This window comes from Castor canadensis, chromosome 1 (genome assembly GCF_047511655.1).
Source record: "Castor canadensis chromosome 1, mCasCan1.hap1v2, whole genome shotgun sequence".
Taxonomy (NCBI): Eukaryota; Metazoa; Chordata; class Mammalia; order Rodentia; family Castoridae; genus Castor; species Castor canadensis.
The window spans coordinates 30545697-30565187 of record NC_133386.1 but is presented as its reverse complement, the minus strand read 5'-3'; the positions used below and the strand labels follow the sequence as shown (position 1 = coordinate 30565187).

The 19491-nt window shown below is 36.8% G+C and overlaps 1 long non-coding RNA gene across 1 annotated transcript in view; it reads left to right on the top strand.

Moving 5' to 3' along the window:
- Positions 1-18470, top strand: part of LOC141423373 (uncharacterized) — a 70442-nt gene extending 51972 nt beyond the window's left edge. Inside the window, exon 3 of the long non-coding RNA XR_012448173.1 lies at positions 3719-18470. This is a non-coding gene — a long non-coding RNA (uncharacterized lncRNA). The remainder of the gene's footprint in view (positions 1-3718) is intronic.
- The last annotated feature ends 1021 nt before the right edge of the window (positions 18471-19491 follow it).

Sequence of the window (19491 nt, the reverse complement as noted above, 5' to 3'; positions counted from 1 at the left end):
CACATTCTATTGGAGTATTTCTAACTCTTTCTTCACTTTTTATCTCCACTTCCCCTGTGAGCACCAGCTGCAGGGTCTTTCTTATTTCCATAGTCAATGCACTGTTGGCACCCTGTCAAAACTAACAAAATCTCTCATGCCAAAAAATACATTAGGAACTAATATTTTAAAATATATTAAAATGTCTGTGTTATAGTGCATGCTAAAACCCCATTTCCAACTGATGCAGATCCGATGTCTTCAGGTAAAACCTATGTTCTCACTTTAAGGTAGAGCCCCTGCTTTCTCTGTAAACTACTGATTTTGGGCTCATATTATGGACCTAGGTGAAAAGCCCACAGCACAACATAAATTAGAATTAGAACCATAACTGAACCTTTTAGAGTGCCTATTGATTTTAACATGCCTGGTCCTCAGAGGCGACTTCAGTGAGTCTACTTCCTCCTAATTTGACAGCTGCTCTGCTATGACCAGAGCTTGGACTAATGAGGTTACAGCTGTCAGGGTTAATCAACAGATCCAAACATGAAGAAGGAATTGGGTAGCTGGTTTCAGTTAATTTGTGCAAATGTACAGATTGGGTGGGCAATATTTACACTAGTGACTCAAAACAAACTTTCCGGAATTGAGCCAAATATGATCTCACCAGTTCTCAGCTCTACTCTGGGGAGATAAGACACAAATTACAGAAACAGGAGATGGAATGCAAAAGAGTTTATAGCTTCGAGCTCACCATGAAAAGCCCATTTATATCCAGCTTATTTTCCTCTTCATCGAGTATCTAATTGGATTTCCAAGACTTGCATCTGCTCATTCCAGAAAAAGTTCTCAGAATGTTCTGGTGATGCAGCTTAGGATTCGTGGGTCTTGTACCCCTGCCATGGGACTTTATGTAAGAGCCACCCCTCCCCCCGATCTCTGCACTTATGAGAGCATCCAGAATAAGTGCTAGGATTGCTGCACATCTATTCTGTTATGAAAACATCATTCTATTAATATAAATACACACTGCATTTGCCAGGGCTAACTAGAACAGGTGCAAAGTCTTCAGATGCTTCCTGGTACTGAGAAATGAAAAGAGTGTACAAACAGTTTTCTCTGGTGGTGGCACTGCTGGTGTCAATGTAACATTCATCTCTGCTGCATTCCTTGATGTTCATGGAAGGTAGCCTAGGAAACTTGATACGACCTGCTTATAGGGTAGAAGGAAGAAGGAGGAAGAGAAAGATAGTGATGACATGGTCTCTAGGATTCTGCTTATGCAAATACTTTCCTCTTGATCTAGGGCTTGCATGGGTTATGTATAGAGTACATTCTGTCAAATCTCCTGCTGAGAGTTAAAGATGCTGCCAACATAAACATTCTGCTGATTCTGAATTTAGAAAACAGCTTAAAGGCTCCTGATGTTTCTGTTCTTCTTCTTTTTTTAATCTTATCCATGTGACTGCCACTGTGTTGCCCATGGTTTCAAATTCACTTTGTAGTTTTCCAGGCAAGAGAAAGTCACTCCCTAAAAGGCATATCTGAGTTCCTGTCTCCATCAACAGATTTCAGAAGATTTCACTTTTCATTTTGTGAAGTGAAAGCAATAAGTGAATGTACCATTTGGTGGAGTAGCTCTAATAAATAAATAATGAATATTCTATATGGTGGTAGAGAATTGTAAGTCCATGATTTTAAACATTTTGGGAGTCCATAATTGTATCATTGTAAATGACTTTCTAAACGTTTTGTGTGTGTGTGTGTGTGTGTAGCAGATACAGTCGTCCCCCTTTATCTGCAGTTTTGTTTTATGATTTTTAGTTACCCAAAGACAACAAAGCTCTAAGCATACTAAATGAAAATTCCAGAAATAAACAACTGATAAGTTTAAAATAAGTTTTTTTACAGTATGTCATTAGACTTTTTGGTTATCGTCACTTTCTGACCGCACCTAATTTATAAATTAAACTTTGTCATAATTATGTATGCATAGGATAAAACCTAGTATCTATAGGGTTTAGGAATCACTAGGGGTCTTGGAATGTGTCCTCTCTGAAGAAGAGGAGGTACTGTACATAGAAAATCTCATATATATATATATATATATAGAGAGAGAGAGAGAGAGAGAGAGAGGGAGAGAGAGGGAGAGAATGTATATATATATATGTATGTATATATATGTGTGTGTGTGTGTAAACTCATATATAGTAGTTTGGGATAAATTTTTGCCAATCTAATTACAGTAGTCTTTCCCACTCTGCTAGGCAAAATTCTAAGATGCCTCCTAGGACTCCTTCCAGAGAATACCAATCCTTCATGCTTTCTTTTCTTTAAGTGTGGGTAAACCTGGGACTATGATAGGAGAGATTACCCCCCAGATTATGCTGTATTATATGAAAAGGTGAAAGATTTACAATAAAGATGTAATTAAGGTATCTAACCAGTTGACTTTGAGTTAATGAAAAGGATGCTTACTATAATTAAGTGAACCCCATAAAAGAGAGATTGGACCTTCCTTAAGGTCATAGAGTTTCTCCTGATGGCTTTGAAGAAGTCAACTGCCATGTTCTAAGCCCATGAGACCAGAAGCAGGACTTCAGAGGACTCTTGGAGCTAAGAGACACCCCCAGCTGGCACCCAAAAGAAAACCAAGATCTCAGTCTTATAATAGCAAGGTGATGGACACAGTCATGTGAAAGAGGATTTAGAGTCATAGTCAGGATGGTAACTTTGGCTAACACCTTGATTTCAGTCTCACACTGTGAGCAGAAACTCAGCTAAACTGAGATGGTGGATGAGTATTTTTGGGGGGATGATTGGCGTTTGAACTCAAGGCTTCATGCTTACTAAATAGGTGCTCCAACACTTGAGCCACAATTCCAGTCCATTTTCCTCTGGTTATTTTGGAAATGAGATTTCATGAACTATTTGCTTGGCCTGGCTTCGAACTGCCATCTCCCTCTCAGCCTCCCAAGTAGAGTCGTGGTAATTTTTTATGCACCAACAGAAAACTAATACCCTCATGCTCAGTGCAGATGGTACCAAGGGTTTGAACATCAAGACTAGCACTCTCAAGAAAGGGAAACATATGCCCACATTGTGCATGCCACAAATTACCTGCTACCAAGAGCATCAAATTATAAATGGTGGTGGTGGTTGTTATATTCTTCTTGTCAAACATCTCATTTTCTTCTCTGCTTTAGGGTTAGGAGCTACTCTTTCATTTCTCTTTTTTTTTCTTTTATTATTCATATGTGCATACAAGGCTTGGGTCATTTCTCCCCCCTGCCCCCACTCCCTCCCTTACCACCCACTCCGCCCCCTCCCTCTCCCCCCCACCCCCTCAATACCCAGCAGAAACTATTTTGCCCTTATTTCTAATTTTGTTGTAGAGAGAGTATAAGCAATAATAGGAAGGAACAAGGGTTTTTGCTGGTTGAGATAAGGATAGCTATACAGAGGAATAGAGGTTTGTTTGGAGTCTGAGTGAAGACTTCAAAGCACATCATAACGAAGATATAGCATATGTTTGTTTGGAGATTAAATAATTATTCATGAGGGTTTCCCACCTTTTGTCTACACTGTCTTCTAAAGCGGCAAAAGGAGCATTTTAAGGAGCTGTTCTCTCCTCTGCAGATCCACTTTATGCTGTTAAAAATGAAAACAAATGACTTAGATTATTTTATTACTTCTGCGTTCTGGATTCTGTTCTTTGAGCTGTGTTCTCTTCTTTTAGGTTACTTTCAAGTTACCTTTGTAATATGGCTGGAAGTCTGAAAGGATTGGAAACAAGAATTGAGCAAAATTTCTTGAGTGCTGATGTTATTCCCAGGACTGGATCCTTGTGACACCGGATGTGTTTGATGCAGGATTGTCCATGGGAGCTTCTGTGCAGTCACAAAGCTGGCCAGAAAATCAGCTTTTGTATGTTTTAATAAGATCTTCAGGAGACCCCTGCAGCCCACAATGTGGGTAGGATGGTAGAGTAGGCCTGCAGTCCTGAGCAGAAGCAAAATATAAGAACCAACCAGCTTTCTCTTTTCTGCAATGAATCATTGGTGTCCTCAGCCCATGATTTATAAATTAAATTTTATTATTACTGTTCTTAAACAGGAATGTAATGTTGTAATGAAAAAGAATCAGCATGGTTTGTATCTGAAGTGATTTTTCAATAAAGCACCAACATATGCTGGAGTAGTAACACATTAAAAGGGAAAACCATTTGTTTTTTTTTTGGAATCATGTTCAGCACTTTACAGTCTATGTGCCCCAAACCCAGGTGTTCCCATGGCTTTATAAATAAAGTTTTATTGGAATACAGCCATATTCATTGATAGCACAGTGTTTATGACCACTATCATGCTACAATGGCAGAGGTCACCACTTGAGACAGAGACTGTCTGGCTTGTAAAGCTTAACATATTTACTAATGTTTCCTCACAGAAAAAGTTGATTGAGCCATATTTTAGAAAGACTTATTTATCACAGAAGGAAAAGTTTGGTCATTGAGGAAGATTTAGGAAGACAAAATATTTACATGAATCAATTTGACTAAACACTTTATAAGCATTACTTAGTTGATCTCCATAATAAGTCTCTTGGAATTCCCATTTTATAGATTAAAAAGTTGAGTCTGACTTAGGTAAAAAAACTGGCAAAAGACAGCTTCATGCTGCATCTGGGATTCAAACCCATATATCTGTGTCTGTCTGAATTCAGAATCTTAACAGATGATAAGTATTGGAATGTCTTACACAAGGCAACAAAAAGAGAAAATAGAAAATCTTTCTATTTGGTGGTCAGTTTCATAGTTTGGGCTTGCAAATTTATAGTAGAAAAATGGTGCCAAATAAAAAAATGTTTTTTATGCACTATACACGATCTTAGAAGTATATATTAATTTTTCAATATATTATACCCGAAACTTCTTAGTTTTTCTTGTCTTTCTTGTCTTTGAGGTGTACAACAGTCATGCACTGATCCAGTAGACATTTACTGACTATTTAGTGTGGCAAAATCCTGTCCCTGTGAACAGTCAGCCTTTCCTTCAAATGGAATGATGTTTACTCACACGAACATTTCTTTTCATTCTTAATACAGAGGGAAGGTGATACTTCTCAAACTGATGTAATTCTTAGGCAAGAGCTTTCCGTTACAAAAGGGGACACCTTTCTGAGGTTAGTCTCATGGTTATGATAATTAGATTAGATTCATGTGTCAGAGAATCTCTCTCCTAACCAGGGGTGTCAATGAGAGGGCTTCAGTAAATGGTATTAAAATTGGATAGGTTTCATTTGCCTGTAAAAACAAAACAAAACAGGGCTATTATTACTAAAATTTGGAAAAAGTCTCCGAAGGCCATGAAAACTGAGGATTAGGGAATATTAAGTATAGCTTATTTTGTGTGTGTGTTAAAAGACTGCAGTTACTCCCTGAAAAGATGTTTTGAAACAGTAGTTCTTAACCAGAGCCAGTCCAGCTCCACAGGGGACAATTGAAAATGTCTGCAGATATTGTCACAACCCATGAACAGTGCTACTGGCATGAGGGAGCCCAGAGCAGGATTGCTGCTGAATATCCTACAGTGCCTGGGCAGTTCCACCACAAGTGGTGATAGGGGAGCTTCTGGATTAGAGTCTTCTTTTTAGCATTTGGGAGCAATAGTAATTTATTCAGTCTAGATAGTCTCATAGGAAAGAAGACTTCTTGATTTCTCAGAAAGTTATGAATGAGCAGAATCTAGTCCATATCTTCCTATTACCAATTTACGGGAAAAATATTTTCAGTTTCGCCTTTTTTTTCCATAACCTTGACATTAACATTTTTCTAGCTTCCTAGGATGGCTACAAGCAAGTATTATACACTGGTTGGCCTAAACAACAGACATTTATTATTTCACAGTTCTGCAGGCTAGAAGTACAAGATGAAGGTGTGGAATGCTATGGAAGAATCTGCCGCACGTTTCTCTCTTGGCACCTGGTGGTTTGTTGTCCGTGAGCTTCTGCTGCATTCCTCTGCTACCTACCTTTACCTTCACACGATGTTCCCCGTGTGTGTGTGTGTGTGTGTGTGTGTCTCCATGTGTGTCTGTGTCCAATTTCCCCTTCCTATAACAACGTCAATCATGTTGGATTAGAGTCCACCTTAATGACCTCAATTTAACTCAATTACCTCTGTAAAAACTCTTTCTCCAAGTAGAGTTGCATTCTGAGGTACAGGGGGTCAGGACTCCAGCTTACCTTTTTTGGGGGGGGTGTGTGAACACAATTTAACTTTATAGCACCATTAGGACAATACTATTTTAGAAATGGTCAGTATAGGGATTATGCATTTCCACAATCTGCTGAACTTGCTTTCCTTTTGAGCACCTAGAGATGTAAATTCTGAAGAGATTCAGTGAGAAAGACATATATCAATATATAAATGTCTATAAATCTATAGATCTATCTATCTATCTATCTATCTACTATCAATTTGCTGATGGAGATGGAACCCAAGGCTTTACACATGCTAGGCAAGAGCTCTACCACTGAGCTACATCTCCATCCCTACTGGGAAAGATTTAAATGAACTTTCATTGTAAGATTAATATGAAAAGAGTTAGTTTTCAAGACATCCATGGCACTGTTCTCTATCATGAAATGAGACCTTAAAACTCCCTATCAATATTCAGCAAAATATAGGGCATAAACAATGAAGATATGCATCTGCAGAAAAGTTGCATTTGTCCTGAAACAGAATGGGAGCAACTTAATTTGTGCACAAAGGGAAACTGAGTCGGGCAGACTGGCTTACATTATGGCTCTTTCACTTTTCTAAATGTTCTCTATGCAGCTTGCAGTCGCCTTTGGTGGTCAGAGACAATTAAACAAAAGAGTCCAATGTGCTCCCTGCAATCCTGCCACCCAAAAGTGACCAGCCAAAATTACCTGTGACCTTTCCCAGGAGTGTGAGCAGAAAACCTTCTTGAAAGAGGGAGTGATAAAGAAATTTGGATTTCATTCTTTCATGGGTTTGCTCATAGGAATGTTTATTGGCGAGACACTAAGAATAAACCCAGTTATTGAGGAGGGAGCTGGGAAGTTGACAAGCATGGCTAAACCCAGCAGAGAAATTTGATGAGGAAATTAGATGCTGTGTAGATGGTGTATAGTGATTAGTCTTCTGAAAGCCAGGATTATTATATAAGTGAATGGGGGAAGGGTGGCTTATTGTGGCCAACAGATTCCATTTATACAGGTATGTTTCCAGCTAATTAGAGCCATAATGCTGCATTTGTTTATACATTTCCAGCAAACCCTTTTCTAGGGAGTAATGTAATGAGATGAAAGACCAAAGCCACAGCTTTTTCCCTTCAGCACCAGATTGCAGTGAAGGGAATGAGGATTGGTAAAAATGAACCCTAAAGCCTACTCCTGTAATAGTTTTATTTTCAATTAAAGTGATACATTTTAAACTTTACATATTCATTAATATTTGGACCTGAGTGTGCCTCTAAGCAATGCAAAACCCAGCTGCTTCAGGTAGGGAACTACAATCAGACAACACCGAAACAAAGACAGGTCTAAACTACCCTCCTCAAATGAGCATTTTAGAATCTCATTCTGGGGTTCACATTTGAGCAGACCCTGCCAGTTCAGGATGCAGCTTGCAAACCTCTTGCAATCATCTGGCTTTTCTAATTTTGCTTTCTTTCCATTGATCAAGTGAGATTGTGTGCAGTAGGTTTACTTGGTACAGTATATGGCATGTAATAAAAGCTCAATGAAATGGATTCTCATTTTAATTTTCTTCCCTGACAACTGTCACTCTTCCTTCCCCACCCCTCACCTCAAGCAAAGATGCCATGGGTTGGCTCCAGTTGGGAGAGTGCAGGAGTCTCTACCACGAAAACCACGTGACTCTTCTGGTGCTTTGCTCCGCATCTTCCCACACAGCCAGACCAGTTACAGATTAAATGGCTTGTTTAAACTGCGGTAAACAAATTTTGTATGTGGATTTCTTTGATAACCATTATGACCCTTTTGTGGGAAAAGCCCAACCTTAGTAAGCTAAAAATGCAAGTGACAACAAATGTTCAAATGTGGTCTGTGTTTCAGGTTGTACAGAAGAGTTTTCCTATAGTTGCAAGATGCAATAAGAAACAGTTTACCTCATGTCAATCATGAAAGAAGCATCTCCTAAAACCTTTTCATCCTTGATTTTTAATTTTAAATTGTGCATGTCCTCTGGTCTTATAATTATTTCTCTTTCTCTCCCTTTCTCTGGTACTTAGTTTTGAACTTAGGACCTGTGCTTGTTAGGGTGACACTCTACCACTTAAACCACGCCTCCACTTCTTTTTCACTTTAGTTATTTTTCAGATAGGGTCTTGTACTTTTGTTTTGGCCAGCTTTGGGCTGTGATCCTTGGGAGTACAGATTGTACCACCATACCCAGCTTGAGATGGGGTCTGGCTCTTTTTGACTGGGCTAGACTTTAACTACATTCCTCATAATCTTGGGCTCCCAAGTAACTAGGATTACAGGCATACTCCATCATGCTAGTCTTTGTAGTCATTTCTCTTAATGAACTATTTGCTTTTGTAGGCTATTATTTGTTTAAGCAATATACCCACTTTGTCACTGAAAAGAGGAAAAAATAGTTTACCAATGAATTAATTTCCTAAGCAAAGTAGCTAATAAGGACAATTTACAATTAATCAATTCTTGTCATAATTCAGACATGTTGCAGAGAGTTCTCCAAGATTCTCTGGTTTGACATTGTGTATGATTGGCTTAGAGACCTTCAATAAGTGAGTGATAGATTTCATTAACATCACAAATGGTTTTTCTTCCTCTTTCCTAAATACAGACCAATATTTTGTTCATACAGTGAGAAATGCACACAGAAAAGAATTTTTAAAATAAATGTTGGTATATAATTTAAGTGAACTTGGCTTATTTAATGTATGGTATGTTTGATGATCACACATATTTTATAAATACATATTCCCTATAGTAATAAGTACACTCAAATTGCACATATTCAAAGAACTTCTATATTCTTTACATATAAATATATGTAATTTGTTCCTTAAAGTTATCTAATAAGTAAAAAAAAATTTAGACCCATTTAACAGAGTAGGAAATTGAGGTCCAAAAGCTTGAGTAATTTTCCCTAGGTCACACAGCTAGTAGATGGTAGAGTTGGAATTCAAACCCAGACAGTTTGTCTTCAGATTTCTGCTCTTAAATGCCATCCTACCTCTTAAAAATGTGGGGGGAAAAGCTTGTGATAGGAGAAAGGTCTTAAAGAAGGAAGGTTTCAAACCAACCATTTAAACTTCCTTCCCTTCAAGGAATTGGAAAATGTTTGGTTATAATAAATCCAAGAAGGAAAACAATAATGGAAAAAGGAGAAATCAGTGAAATGGAAGACAAAAGCAACAGAGAAAACCAGTAGACCACTTTCAATGTGAACTATATGGCTGAGATAGAATTGGGTTTATGTAGTCCTTGCATACAAATAGCTGACTTTTATTCTTGATTTGTAAAGTAGAAAATCCATTTTAGGATCTTAATGGCATATGAGACTTTATATCATATTTAATCACTGCCATTTGCAAACTCCTTAGAAGTTAGGTTCTACGCTTGAGAATGTTTCTTTCTTAGTCCAACAGTTTCACATTTAGACCAAAAGCATGCGTTTGGAATATGTATTATGTTTTGTGCACACCCATTCTTCATTTCTCAGTGGTTTCACATATTGCTGAATGAATTGTTTTAGGCACGAAAATCGTCTGCTTTTTCTGAAGCGAACATTCTGCCTCACAAAAGATGTGGAAGTACAGTGACATTAAATTAGTCACGAATGCTTGCTTTGTTTTTTTTTTTTTTTTTTTTTTGCAAACTCTGCCAAACCAAAACTGTTTCAGGGATTTATTTTACCTTTAAATGGAAGGACCAATTCCTAGGAGGGAAATTATACTTTGCACATTACATTTAAAAATTATGTTTATTTTATTTTATTTTTGCAACAGAAGAATTGTGACAAAACAGTTTTCTCTTTGCAGTCACCATTTGCCAAGACAGTCTTTAAAAATGTAGCTCATTTTTCTTTCTGAGTACCCTGTTATTTAAAGTATGTTTCTCTCTAATTTTTTTTGCCAGCTGTGCAAATTTTTATAAAACAGCTTCAATATGAATCTTTTATGACTATTCTTCAGTCATCTGAGTTATACCGAGCACACAAGGCATAAGAGATATCCACTTTGGATACTGGTGCAGAAAGAGAGCAGTATGCAATCCACACAAAGGAAACTCAATCCTCTAACAGCTAATTAAAAAAGCATTACTTTCCACCAGGGCTGACCTCCAGCCATATAAAGGATAAAGATGGCTGTCTGTCAATCAAGTTTACCTAACAAATTCTGGCACGGGATCATGATGAATGGACAGATCTAAAAAGGGACGATATTGCTCAGAACTCTGAGGTACTCTTAATACCACCTTTAAAGAGGCAGAAGACCTCATCAGTAATTTGAAACCCCTGCCTCAGTGTTAGGGATATACACTGGCTAAATTTGCAGAGGACAGCAGATACTAGACACAAGAAGGGCAGTAGAAACATATTTTTCACATCCTCAAGGATTTTGATGTAAGTGTGTTTAAGATATCCTAAGGAGTTCGTGTAATCTAATGTTTCTTTTCAGATCTTTTTAAACATTTCACTTACTTGAGAACAAGCCAAAGACTTAACAATAGTCTGTGTTTGTTCTTCCCTCGACTTATCCCCCAGTCAACCACCAGGAAGGAATCCTTGAAGTCTGTAATCCACACTCCAGTTTCCAGGCAGGCCAGCAACATCATTTTCTCTTTCAATCCTAACAAACTAAGAGAAGGTGAGTCCACAGTTTACTTTGCCATATGCCATTTCAGAGTCTGGAAGGTTTTGCAGCCAAGAAAGTCCTCCTAAATTTAAACTACACTACCATTTTTAAAGCATCATTTCATTCTGCCTTTCATTATCATTTTTGGAAAAAGTCTCCCATCAGCTGTAAAATGTCTCATCACAACTTTCCACTATAGGGACAACTCTGAAGAGTGCTCTGGATGGGAAAAAGTTGACACTAGGAAACAGTAGCCAGCCTGAGACTCTCCAATCTGATAATGGATGGTGTGGTTATCTCCTCAGACTTTCTAAACTAAGTTTTCCAGCACAGTCTTGACTACAGCTGACATGCCCTTTCCATTTGCTTCCCTTACTACTCTCCTAGTCACAACAGCATAACAATAACCTTCTAGCATTGTTAGGGAGTTTGCAGGAATGATGCAGTGCTCAGAGCAATCTCTAGTACATAATAAGCATTGTAAATACAGTTATTTTCAAGAGCTAACCATCTATTTAATGTTACAGCAATGCCATTCAAAAGTCTAAGCAATCAACAGTACAAAACTCTTTAGAAACAATTTCTGGGGTTTTGTTCAGTTGCCTTGGTTATATGATGCTTGTTTTGCTCTACTGGGTGATCTTCTAGCATAAGCAGTAATTCTGCAGTCAGGCTCCTTCACAATTTGGAAAAGTACATTATGCCAGTTATTTCAGTGTATTTCTGGTGTATAGATGATTCTTTTTCAGAGTCAACTTACAATAGACATTTTCCTCTTTAGTTTGGTTAGATTTTCAATTATATTATAAACACTACCAAGGTAATTTGGTTTACTGTTCTCACTCATTACATTAAAATTTTACTTAATCCAATTAATTTGCTTCTCAAGTACAAGTAATGAGTTTAAGTATATATGCAATCTTTTATCCACAGTCTTGAAGGCCAAGACCAGATCTGTGTCTATCCTCTTTTTTATTTTTGACCTGAACTCTTTTAATTAGAGAATCTACAGAGGCCAACGTTTAGTCTTTTTTTTCACAATTGCTAATAAAAGATTAAATTGTAATTCTTTAAATATTCTAGTCAATGAGATTATAGCTTCTTGTTTGTTCTTGCATGTCCAAATACATTAATTTAGCATACAAAAATGAAATTGGGATATTGGGAAATTCTACATACTGATACGAATTCAGTATCAGACTTGGTCTCTCTCTCTCTCTCTCTCTCTCTTACTGTGCATGTGTGTGTATGTGTATGCCTTTTCTAAGAAGGGAAAGAAAATTTAGATAATTTATGACATATTAATGATGCCTTGTTGAAATACATCTGTAACTTGTAATGTTTAATAGTAGTGAGAAAGTTTAATTTGCCCTCTCTTTTACCCATGTTATAAAGAGAAGAATTTTGAGTTTAGAGAAAGTGAAACACTAAGCAGGGAATATTATGTGGCTCCTTCTTTTTATTTGCTTTTCATGAGCTTTCCCCCAAAATTCTTCTAAATGTCTGTCTTTATAATGGCTTTTGGCACTGTTATTTTTGGGTGACCTAATAAAGAATGCAACACAAGAAAGAAGTGTAAGGGTTTTAGGCCCTATGGACAAATATCTGCAATCAATCATAAATTTTACAGTAGATACTAAAACAGGAGAAGTGATTTTACAAAGAAAGGATCTAGAGGATGGCATAATGTCAAACTAGGAAAAGAGTTTAAATGACACTTAATTCCAGTGTGGTCCAGAAGTGCAACTGATATTCCATAAATCATCTACATTAAAATATTATGTTTAAAGTTTATAAAAATGGAGGCATCAAGGCATGTAATTTAAAGTAGTTGGCCTGAAAATGAAGTCACTCCCTTGAGACTGATAAGAAGCATAGCTGTCCCCTACACAACACTTCATGATAGAACTTGTTTAATCTCAGAATTGCCAGAGTGAAAGAAAGTGATTTACAGACTGAAAAATCCAAGGAGTTACATTCCAAACCTTGCTGCTCCTATATGGTATAACTGGCCATCATTTTGAAAGGGTCCAGGAAAGACTGGATTACTCATCCAAGTTAATTTCTAAGGAAGAGAAATACAGTATATAGAAGTGAACAGAATATCAGACAGCTCATGAATTGGCCGTATAGGCACCTGTAACCCATTAAAGGAAAAATGGTAAATGAATGTTTTAATTGAGCATCAAGATCATCAATGCCATACTTCAAAGGAAACTGAGACCATGAAGCACTGTTGTTCTTTTCATTCTCCTGGAAAGTTCCAAGTACACATAGAAGAATGTGGAAATGTGTAATAAATTCCTATGTGCCCATCACTTAGTTTCAATATATGGCCAGCCTTGTTTCACCTCTATTCCACTCTCTAACATATTATTTTTAAACAAATTCCAGACAAGATATTGTCTCCTCCAGAAATACCATAGTTGGTATCACTAAAAGATAAGAAGATGACTGGTGGAGTGGCTCAAAGGGTAGAGAGTCTGCTTAACAAGCATGAGGTCTTGAGTTCAAACCCTACTACCACCAAAAAAAATAAAATCAAAAGGATAAGAAGGATTCAATATTTAATACAGCCATATTACCATTGTCCCTCTGAAATATTTAACTACATTGATTTGAGATCAAATATCCAACATTTTCCTGAGTGTCATATTTTTTTCATAGTTACCATATTTGAGATAGGATCCAAACACAGTCCATGACTTACATTTGGTTGGTGTGTTCATTTAATATCCTTTAATTTATAGATTTCTTCCTTCTTGGTTTGTTGTGAAGCTTTTTTCCCTAAAATCTTTGCATGACCACATACTTCTAATCATTTGGAGAGGTTTCTGCTCAGAAGTCACTTTATTTGAAGGACTCTCCAATAGCACTCTACTGCAGTAGACTCCACACCTGCTCTGGACAGACCCTAGCACATTACTGTTCATTGTTTTCTTTGTAGCACTTATTAATAGCTAAACTTACTGTTTAGTCTTGGTTCAAGCACTTCCAGCCTAGAATATGAGCTCCATTATGGACATCCATGACAGTAGCTATTACAACAGTGCATGGCATGGGTAGTTCTCAAGAATTATTTGTTAACTGACTTGATACTACTTAGCCTATTATTATATCTGAATTAAATTTTAAATATTGTTTGAATAGTGCTTTGTATTTAATCTTATTTACTCTAAAACATGGATCTTAGAATTTCAGAATTTGAAGAGAACTAAATCAGATCTCTAGTAATAAATTGACACATACTTATAAAATGTTGGATGTTATCCAAGAAAAGTGCTTCTGAATGTGTATATAATAGTATCTGCAGAATCCTTTAAAGAGATGACTTAATTTTCAAACTCAGAACTGTGATGTCGTTATTGAAAAACAATGGAGATTCCATCTTCTATAATTTATGTCTTCATTTTTTCAATTTTAGATTCTGTATATGAGAAATGCATGCAATACTTATTTTTCTGAGTCTATTTCTCTTAACATGATGATCACCAGTTCCATTCATTTTCCTGCAAATGATGTAATTTTATTCTTCTTTACAACTAACTAAAACTCCATTGTGGAGTTATACATCACATTACCACATTTTCTTTACCCGTTCGTCAGCTGATGGGCACCTAGGCTGATTGCATTACTTGGCTATTGTGAATAGTTCTGTAATAAACATGGGTGTGTAGGTATCTTTATTTATTTATTTTTGAGGCTATTGTGTATGGGATAATTTTCCTAATTTCTTTCTCACTATGTTCATTACTAGTATATAGAAAAGCTAGTGAATTTTACATGTCAATTTTCTATCATGCTACTCTGCTGAAAGTATTTATCAGATCAAAGAAATTTCTGGTGGAGTCATTAGGATCTTTTAATATAGGATCACATTGTCTGTAAATAGTAATGATTGTACTCCTTCCTTTCTTATTTATATTCATTTTATTTCCTGTTCTTACTCTACTGCTTTAAGAATCCAAGCATTATATTGAAAAAAGAATGGAGAGAGTGGACATCCTTGTCTCATTATTAAGTTTAGAGGGAATGTGTTTGGTGTCCCCTATTCAGTATGATGCTCTGGATAGGTTTATTGTATAAAGCATTTATTATGTTGAGGTATGATCCGTTTACTCCTAGCTTTTTCAGGACTTTTATTATGAAGAGATGTTGAATTTTGTCAAAGGCTTTTTCTATCTGTTGGGATTTTTTTTTGTCCTTGCCTCTATTTATGTGCTGTATTAAGTTTACGAATTTGCCTACGTTGAATCGTCCTTGCATCCTGGAAGTGAAACCAACTTGATCATGGTGTATGATCTTTTTAATGTGTTGTTGAATTCAGTTCACAAGTATTTTACTGAGGATTTTTGTATTTGTGTTCATCAGGGACAAAAGTCTTCTTTATGTGTTTTGTTTTTTTGTGATGTTGGCGATCCACAACCATGGTTTTCCTAGGTGAACTAATAATTTCCTTTTCAACTTTAAAAATTTTACATTAGTTGGGAGATAGCTTTGAATTCAATGACACTTAGAGATAATTGTGAATTTGTTAATGCTTCTGGGGAAGAAAATCATTCCACATTTTAAAATGACTTTTCTGTGATTTACCCCCCCCCAAATTACAGTTTGTTGTTTACTGAGGACAAGCAAACTTGAGTATTCACATTGTCATCTCAACTTAGTTTTCACTGGGATTCTTATTTTCATGTTTATGTCTCTGCTATCATTTTTTTGAGGATATCAGTTATGTTAGGAAAAAGGAGAGTAACTTTCAAAAATGTATTAGCTTATTTTATTATAAATCTTGTTCTAAACTTCTGAGATTTCCTGAACACAGCACCTTCTCATTTCTTGCTATGTATATAAAAGAACTACAGCAGAAAAATAACGCAAAGGAACAAATAGTGCCTTTTTTCTATTTCACTGCCCAATGAAAGAGAGAGTTTATGCCCCACCCCAAGATTGGAGCACAGGAAAGAAAGACCAAAGTTAAAAGAAGTGAGTTAATTAATTAAGAAGCTTAATCGTGTCAAATTTACCTAGACATATAGCTTCATTATAGTTCTTTCAATCCTGAAGAGGCGATTGACTTCTCAAAGCAAGCTACAGGCACGCGAAGGATCTCTAATAACCATCAACCTCTTCTGAGCTTCTCCAATGAGAATAAGTTTCTCCTCTGCAAATATTGTTTTAAAAAGAAACTATTGATACTATGACAAGGATTTCTAGTGAACTTCTGCCCACTAGAACAAGAAAGTGTATTGTGTTACTATCATAACTGGGGTGAATTGTTTCACACGTCAATAGGCCAGCTATGTAGCCTGGTTGGATTAGGATAGAAGAGATTGAGACCACAAAGAGACGTTGTGAGAAGGGAACTTGGAAACCAATGTTACTAAGGGAACTAGACCCCAAAAGTGAGTCATAAGGACTTATACACGTTGTACAAAAAAGGGGAGTAGACTTGGATTTGACTGGCAAATGCTAATGCCATAGGCTAGTTGATTAATTGATAGGGTAGATCAAGGGGATTGGGTATGCATTAAAGTCAGCTTTATTATGACGACATAAGACTTGGAGTCATCATTCAATCTTTAGTGTACCTTCACATACTACTGTAAGGGAAGGGGAGTCCTATGAAAGTGAGAGAGCCATCAAGACTGTAGTGCATATCTGTCCTCAGGTGAAGGAGAGAGGAGGACAGGATTGGGAGGATGCTTCTTAGACTGATATAAGACTGCCATGGAGTCCCTCACCCAAAGCCACCCATTTGAGGTGTGTCACACTGGCATTGTTCAGAATGGACCTGCTTGTGTATTTCTGTTGCACTCACTTATTGGCTGGCATTAGGTTGTGGGAAGTGTGGCTTGGCATGACCACAGTAATGGATTTTAGAGAATAGCAAGTGGGCCATCAGTCAGTTACCTCCCCACAGATGGAGCTTTGAAGGGTGCATTTTTAATGATCTCTGTTGCATCTGAGTTCTCTTCTTCCTATGCTCCTCTTGGCTTAGTACATCCCAGTGTCACTGTCATCTTCAGTGTTCCCTGAACATGTCATATATGCTCCTAACTGGGGATTTCTACTAGCTTTTTCCAGAATCACCATTAGCCTAAAGGATGCCTTTGTTTGCATTAGAAAAATTTTCCCCTTTCTCAAGAACATCCCCACATGGCTACACTTGGTGTCTTCCCTTTGCCTGGCATGCTCTTCACTCAGATATAGGCTGTTGTCACCCTCAGATCTTTGTACAAATTATTATAATGATGCTTTCTCTGACCACCCTATTTTAAAATTGTACTCTCCTTCAGCACACGTTTGCTCTTTCCTACTTTATTTTATGCCATAGGCTGTATCACCTTTCTGATATGCTGCATATTTTACTCATTTATCACTGGTCTTTTCATAATAAAATATAGTTCTTCTGTTACGGTGGGTATTGCCATCTTTTTCCCTTTTCATTGCTGTATCTCAAGATTCCAGGAAAGTGCTTGGAACATAGTACTAGAATGTTTGTTGAATTTTCACTTAAATGAGCTTTGTTACCTTTCTTTGTCTCTACATCATTTCTTCCCTCTTACATTTCTCCTACCTTAAAACTTTGGCTAATCCATAATTATAGTTTGTTCATTGTACTCTTTTATAAGTTTTCTCTATGTTTGCATTTAGCTTGTTTCTACTTCCCATACCCCAAATCAATAAATATTTCAAAGTTCTAATTACCAAAATAGACTTTCCAAAATTCTTACTATTTGTAGCACTTTTTTAAATGGGCCTAGTGAAATAAAAATTTTTTGATTCCACACTAAAACCCCTCAACTATGACCAAGAATTCAAACAGAGTTACCTAGGGTTTTCTACCCTCTCTCCATTCTGTGAGGCACATATTTAATCTACCTAGGTGTTAAATCATTGGTGTTTATTTTTAAGACCTGGAACTATGAACCAAGTTGAGCATAAATGTTTAAAAAATGTGTTGATCTGCATTATCATTTCTTACAGTACTTCTTATTAATTCCTTTTCCTTTTAAATACCTCTTATCTCCTGGCATGTATAACTATCTTACCTAATGACCTCAGTACCTATAACGGACTGCCATACCTTATCAGTTCAATTTCTTAAAGTTCTCTTGAATTTTTGTTTTCTCTGAACCCCCACATATTTTTCCTTAATTCAAGTTCTCTAGAACTAACTTCTCACTTCAATAAGTATTCCATACCCTTCCAGAATATTTATTTTGCCACAATGATTTGTACAAAAATATTTTCAGAAGCTTTATTAATAACAGCTTAAACTAGAAATAATCAAACTGCTTGAAGACAGGAAAATGATGAGTCCTCATATTTGATGCTGAAGCTTTAACCCATAATGCAATAGTATTTGGAAATAGGGCCTTTGGGAGGTGAAAGTTTAGCTGAGGTCTTGAGCATGGAACCCTCACCATGGGATCAGTGTGCCACTATAACAAAAGGAAGACACAGGTACCAAGGACAGGACAGATGAGGACACAGTGAGAAGTTGGCCATCTGCAACTAAGGAGAGAACCCTCACCAGACACCAAACCTGATGGTACTTTGATTGATCTCCAGCCTCCAGAACTGTGGGAAAATAATCTATTGTTGTTTATGCCACTCAGTCTATAGCAGCCCGAGCTAAGATAAATGGTAAATACATTATGACATATTCCTACAAATGAAATACTATGTAGCAATAAAAATTATCAAGCTACTGATGCACACATTAGTGAATTGAAAGCATACTAGGCTGATGGGACAAACCCAGATAAAAAAGAATACATGTTGTATAATGTTATTGATGTGAAGTTAAAGAATACAAAAGCTTCTTGTTTACATAGCATGTAATGAATACTCTTTATTATTTTACTATAACTTCCCCACCTTTCAAGGTCATTGTGCTTCATTCAAAATACAAATTTTGTGTTTCAGGTGCTCTGCTTTTTAGGCTTTGCACTTTTCAAACTCCATACCATCATTCATTTTTAAGAATTGCCTCATCATTTCTGCATGAAGAAATCCTACATTCATTTTGATGGTCTTTTCAATTAGTGGATTCTTGTATGATATTTCTAGGCAGAGAACTTCCTTATAGAACATTGTTCCTGTGAATATTAAGCATTTGCTATTTTCTTTTGCAATTAGTTGCTTGTGAATTTTCCCATTAGAGGCTCAATTCTAATTGAGCCTCTTGAAAACAAGTACATCTTTACATTTCAGGCATATAGCATAGTGGCAAAACTATATTAGTGCTCAGAGTAATTAACAGAAAACACCTTGGCCCCTTCCCAGCTCTTGGCTCTAGAGAAAGAAATGAAAAGGTATAACAGCAGAAGTACTGTGGAGTCCATACTTACTCAAGTAGGCTGTTGGCTTTTTCCTCAGGCATTGAAAAGGAAATGAGATCAGTTAGAGATGAATCAACTTGGGTTGTAACATATTTGTGCATGGAAGCAATTCTAGGAATCTCTCAGTGTAGTTATCCTTAACTCAACTAGCAAAAATGCTTTGTCTTTCTTATTATGCTTATGTCTTCTCATCAACAAAATTAGAGATAAGGGCAGAAAGGTTCTGCCTGGAAGTGAGGCGGGGAGAGGGGCAGAGGGTGGAGGTGGGGAGTAAGGGGGGAGAAATGGCCC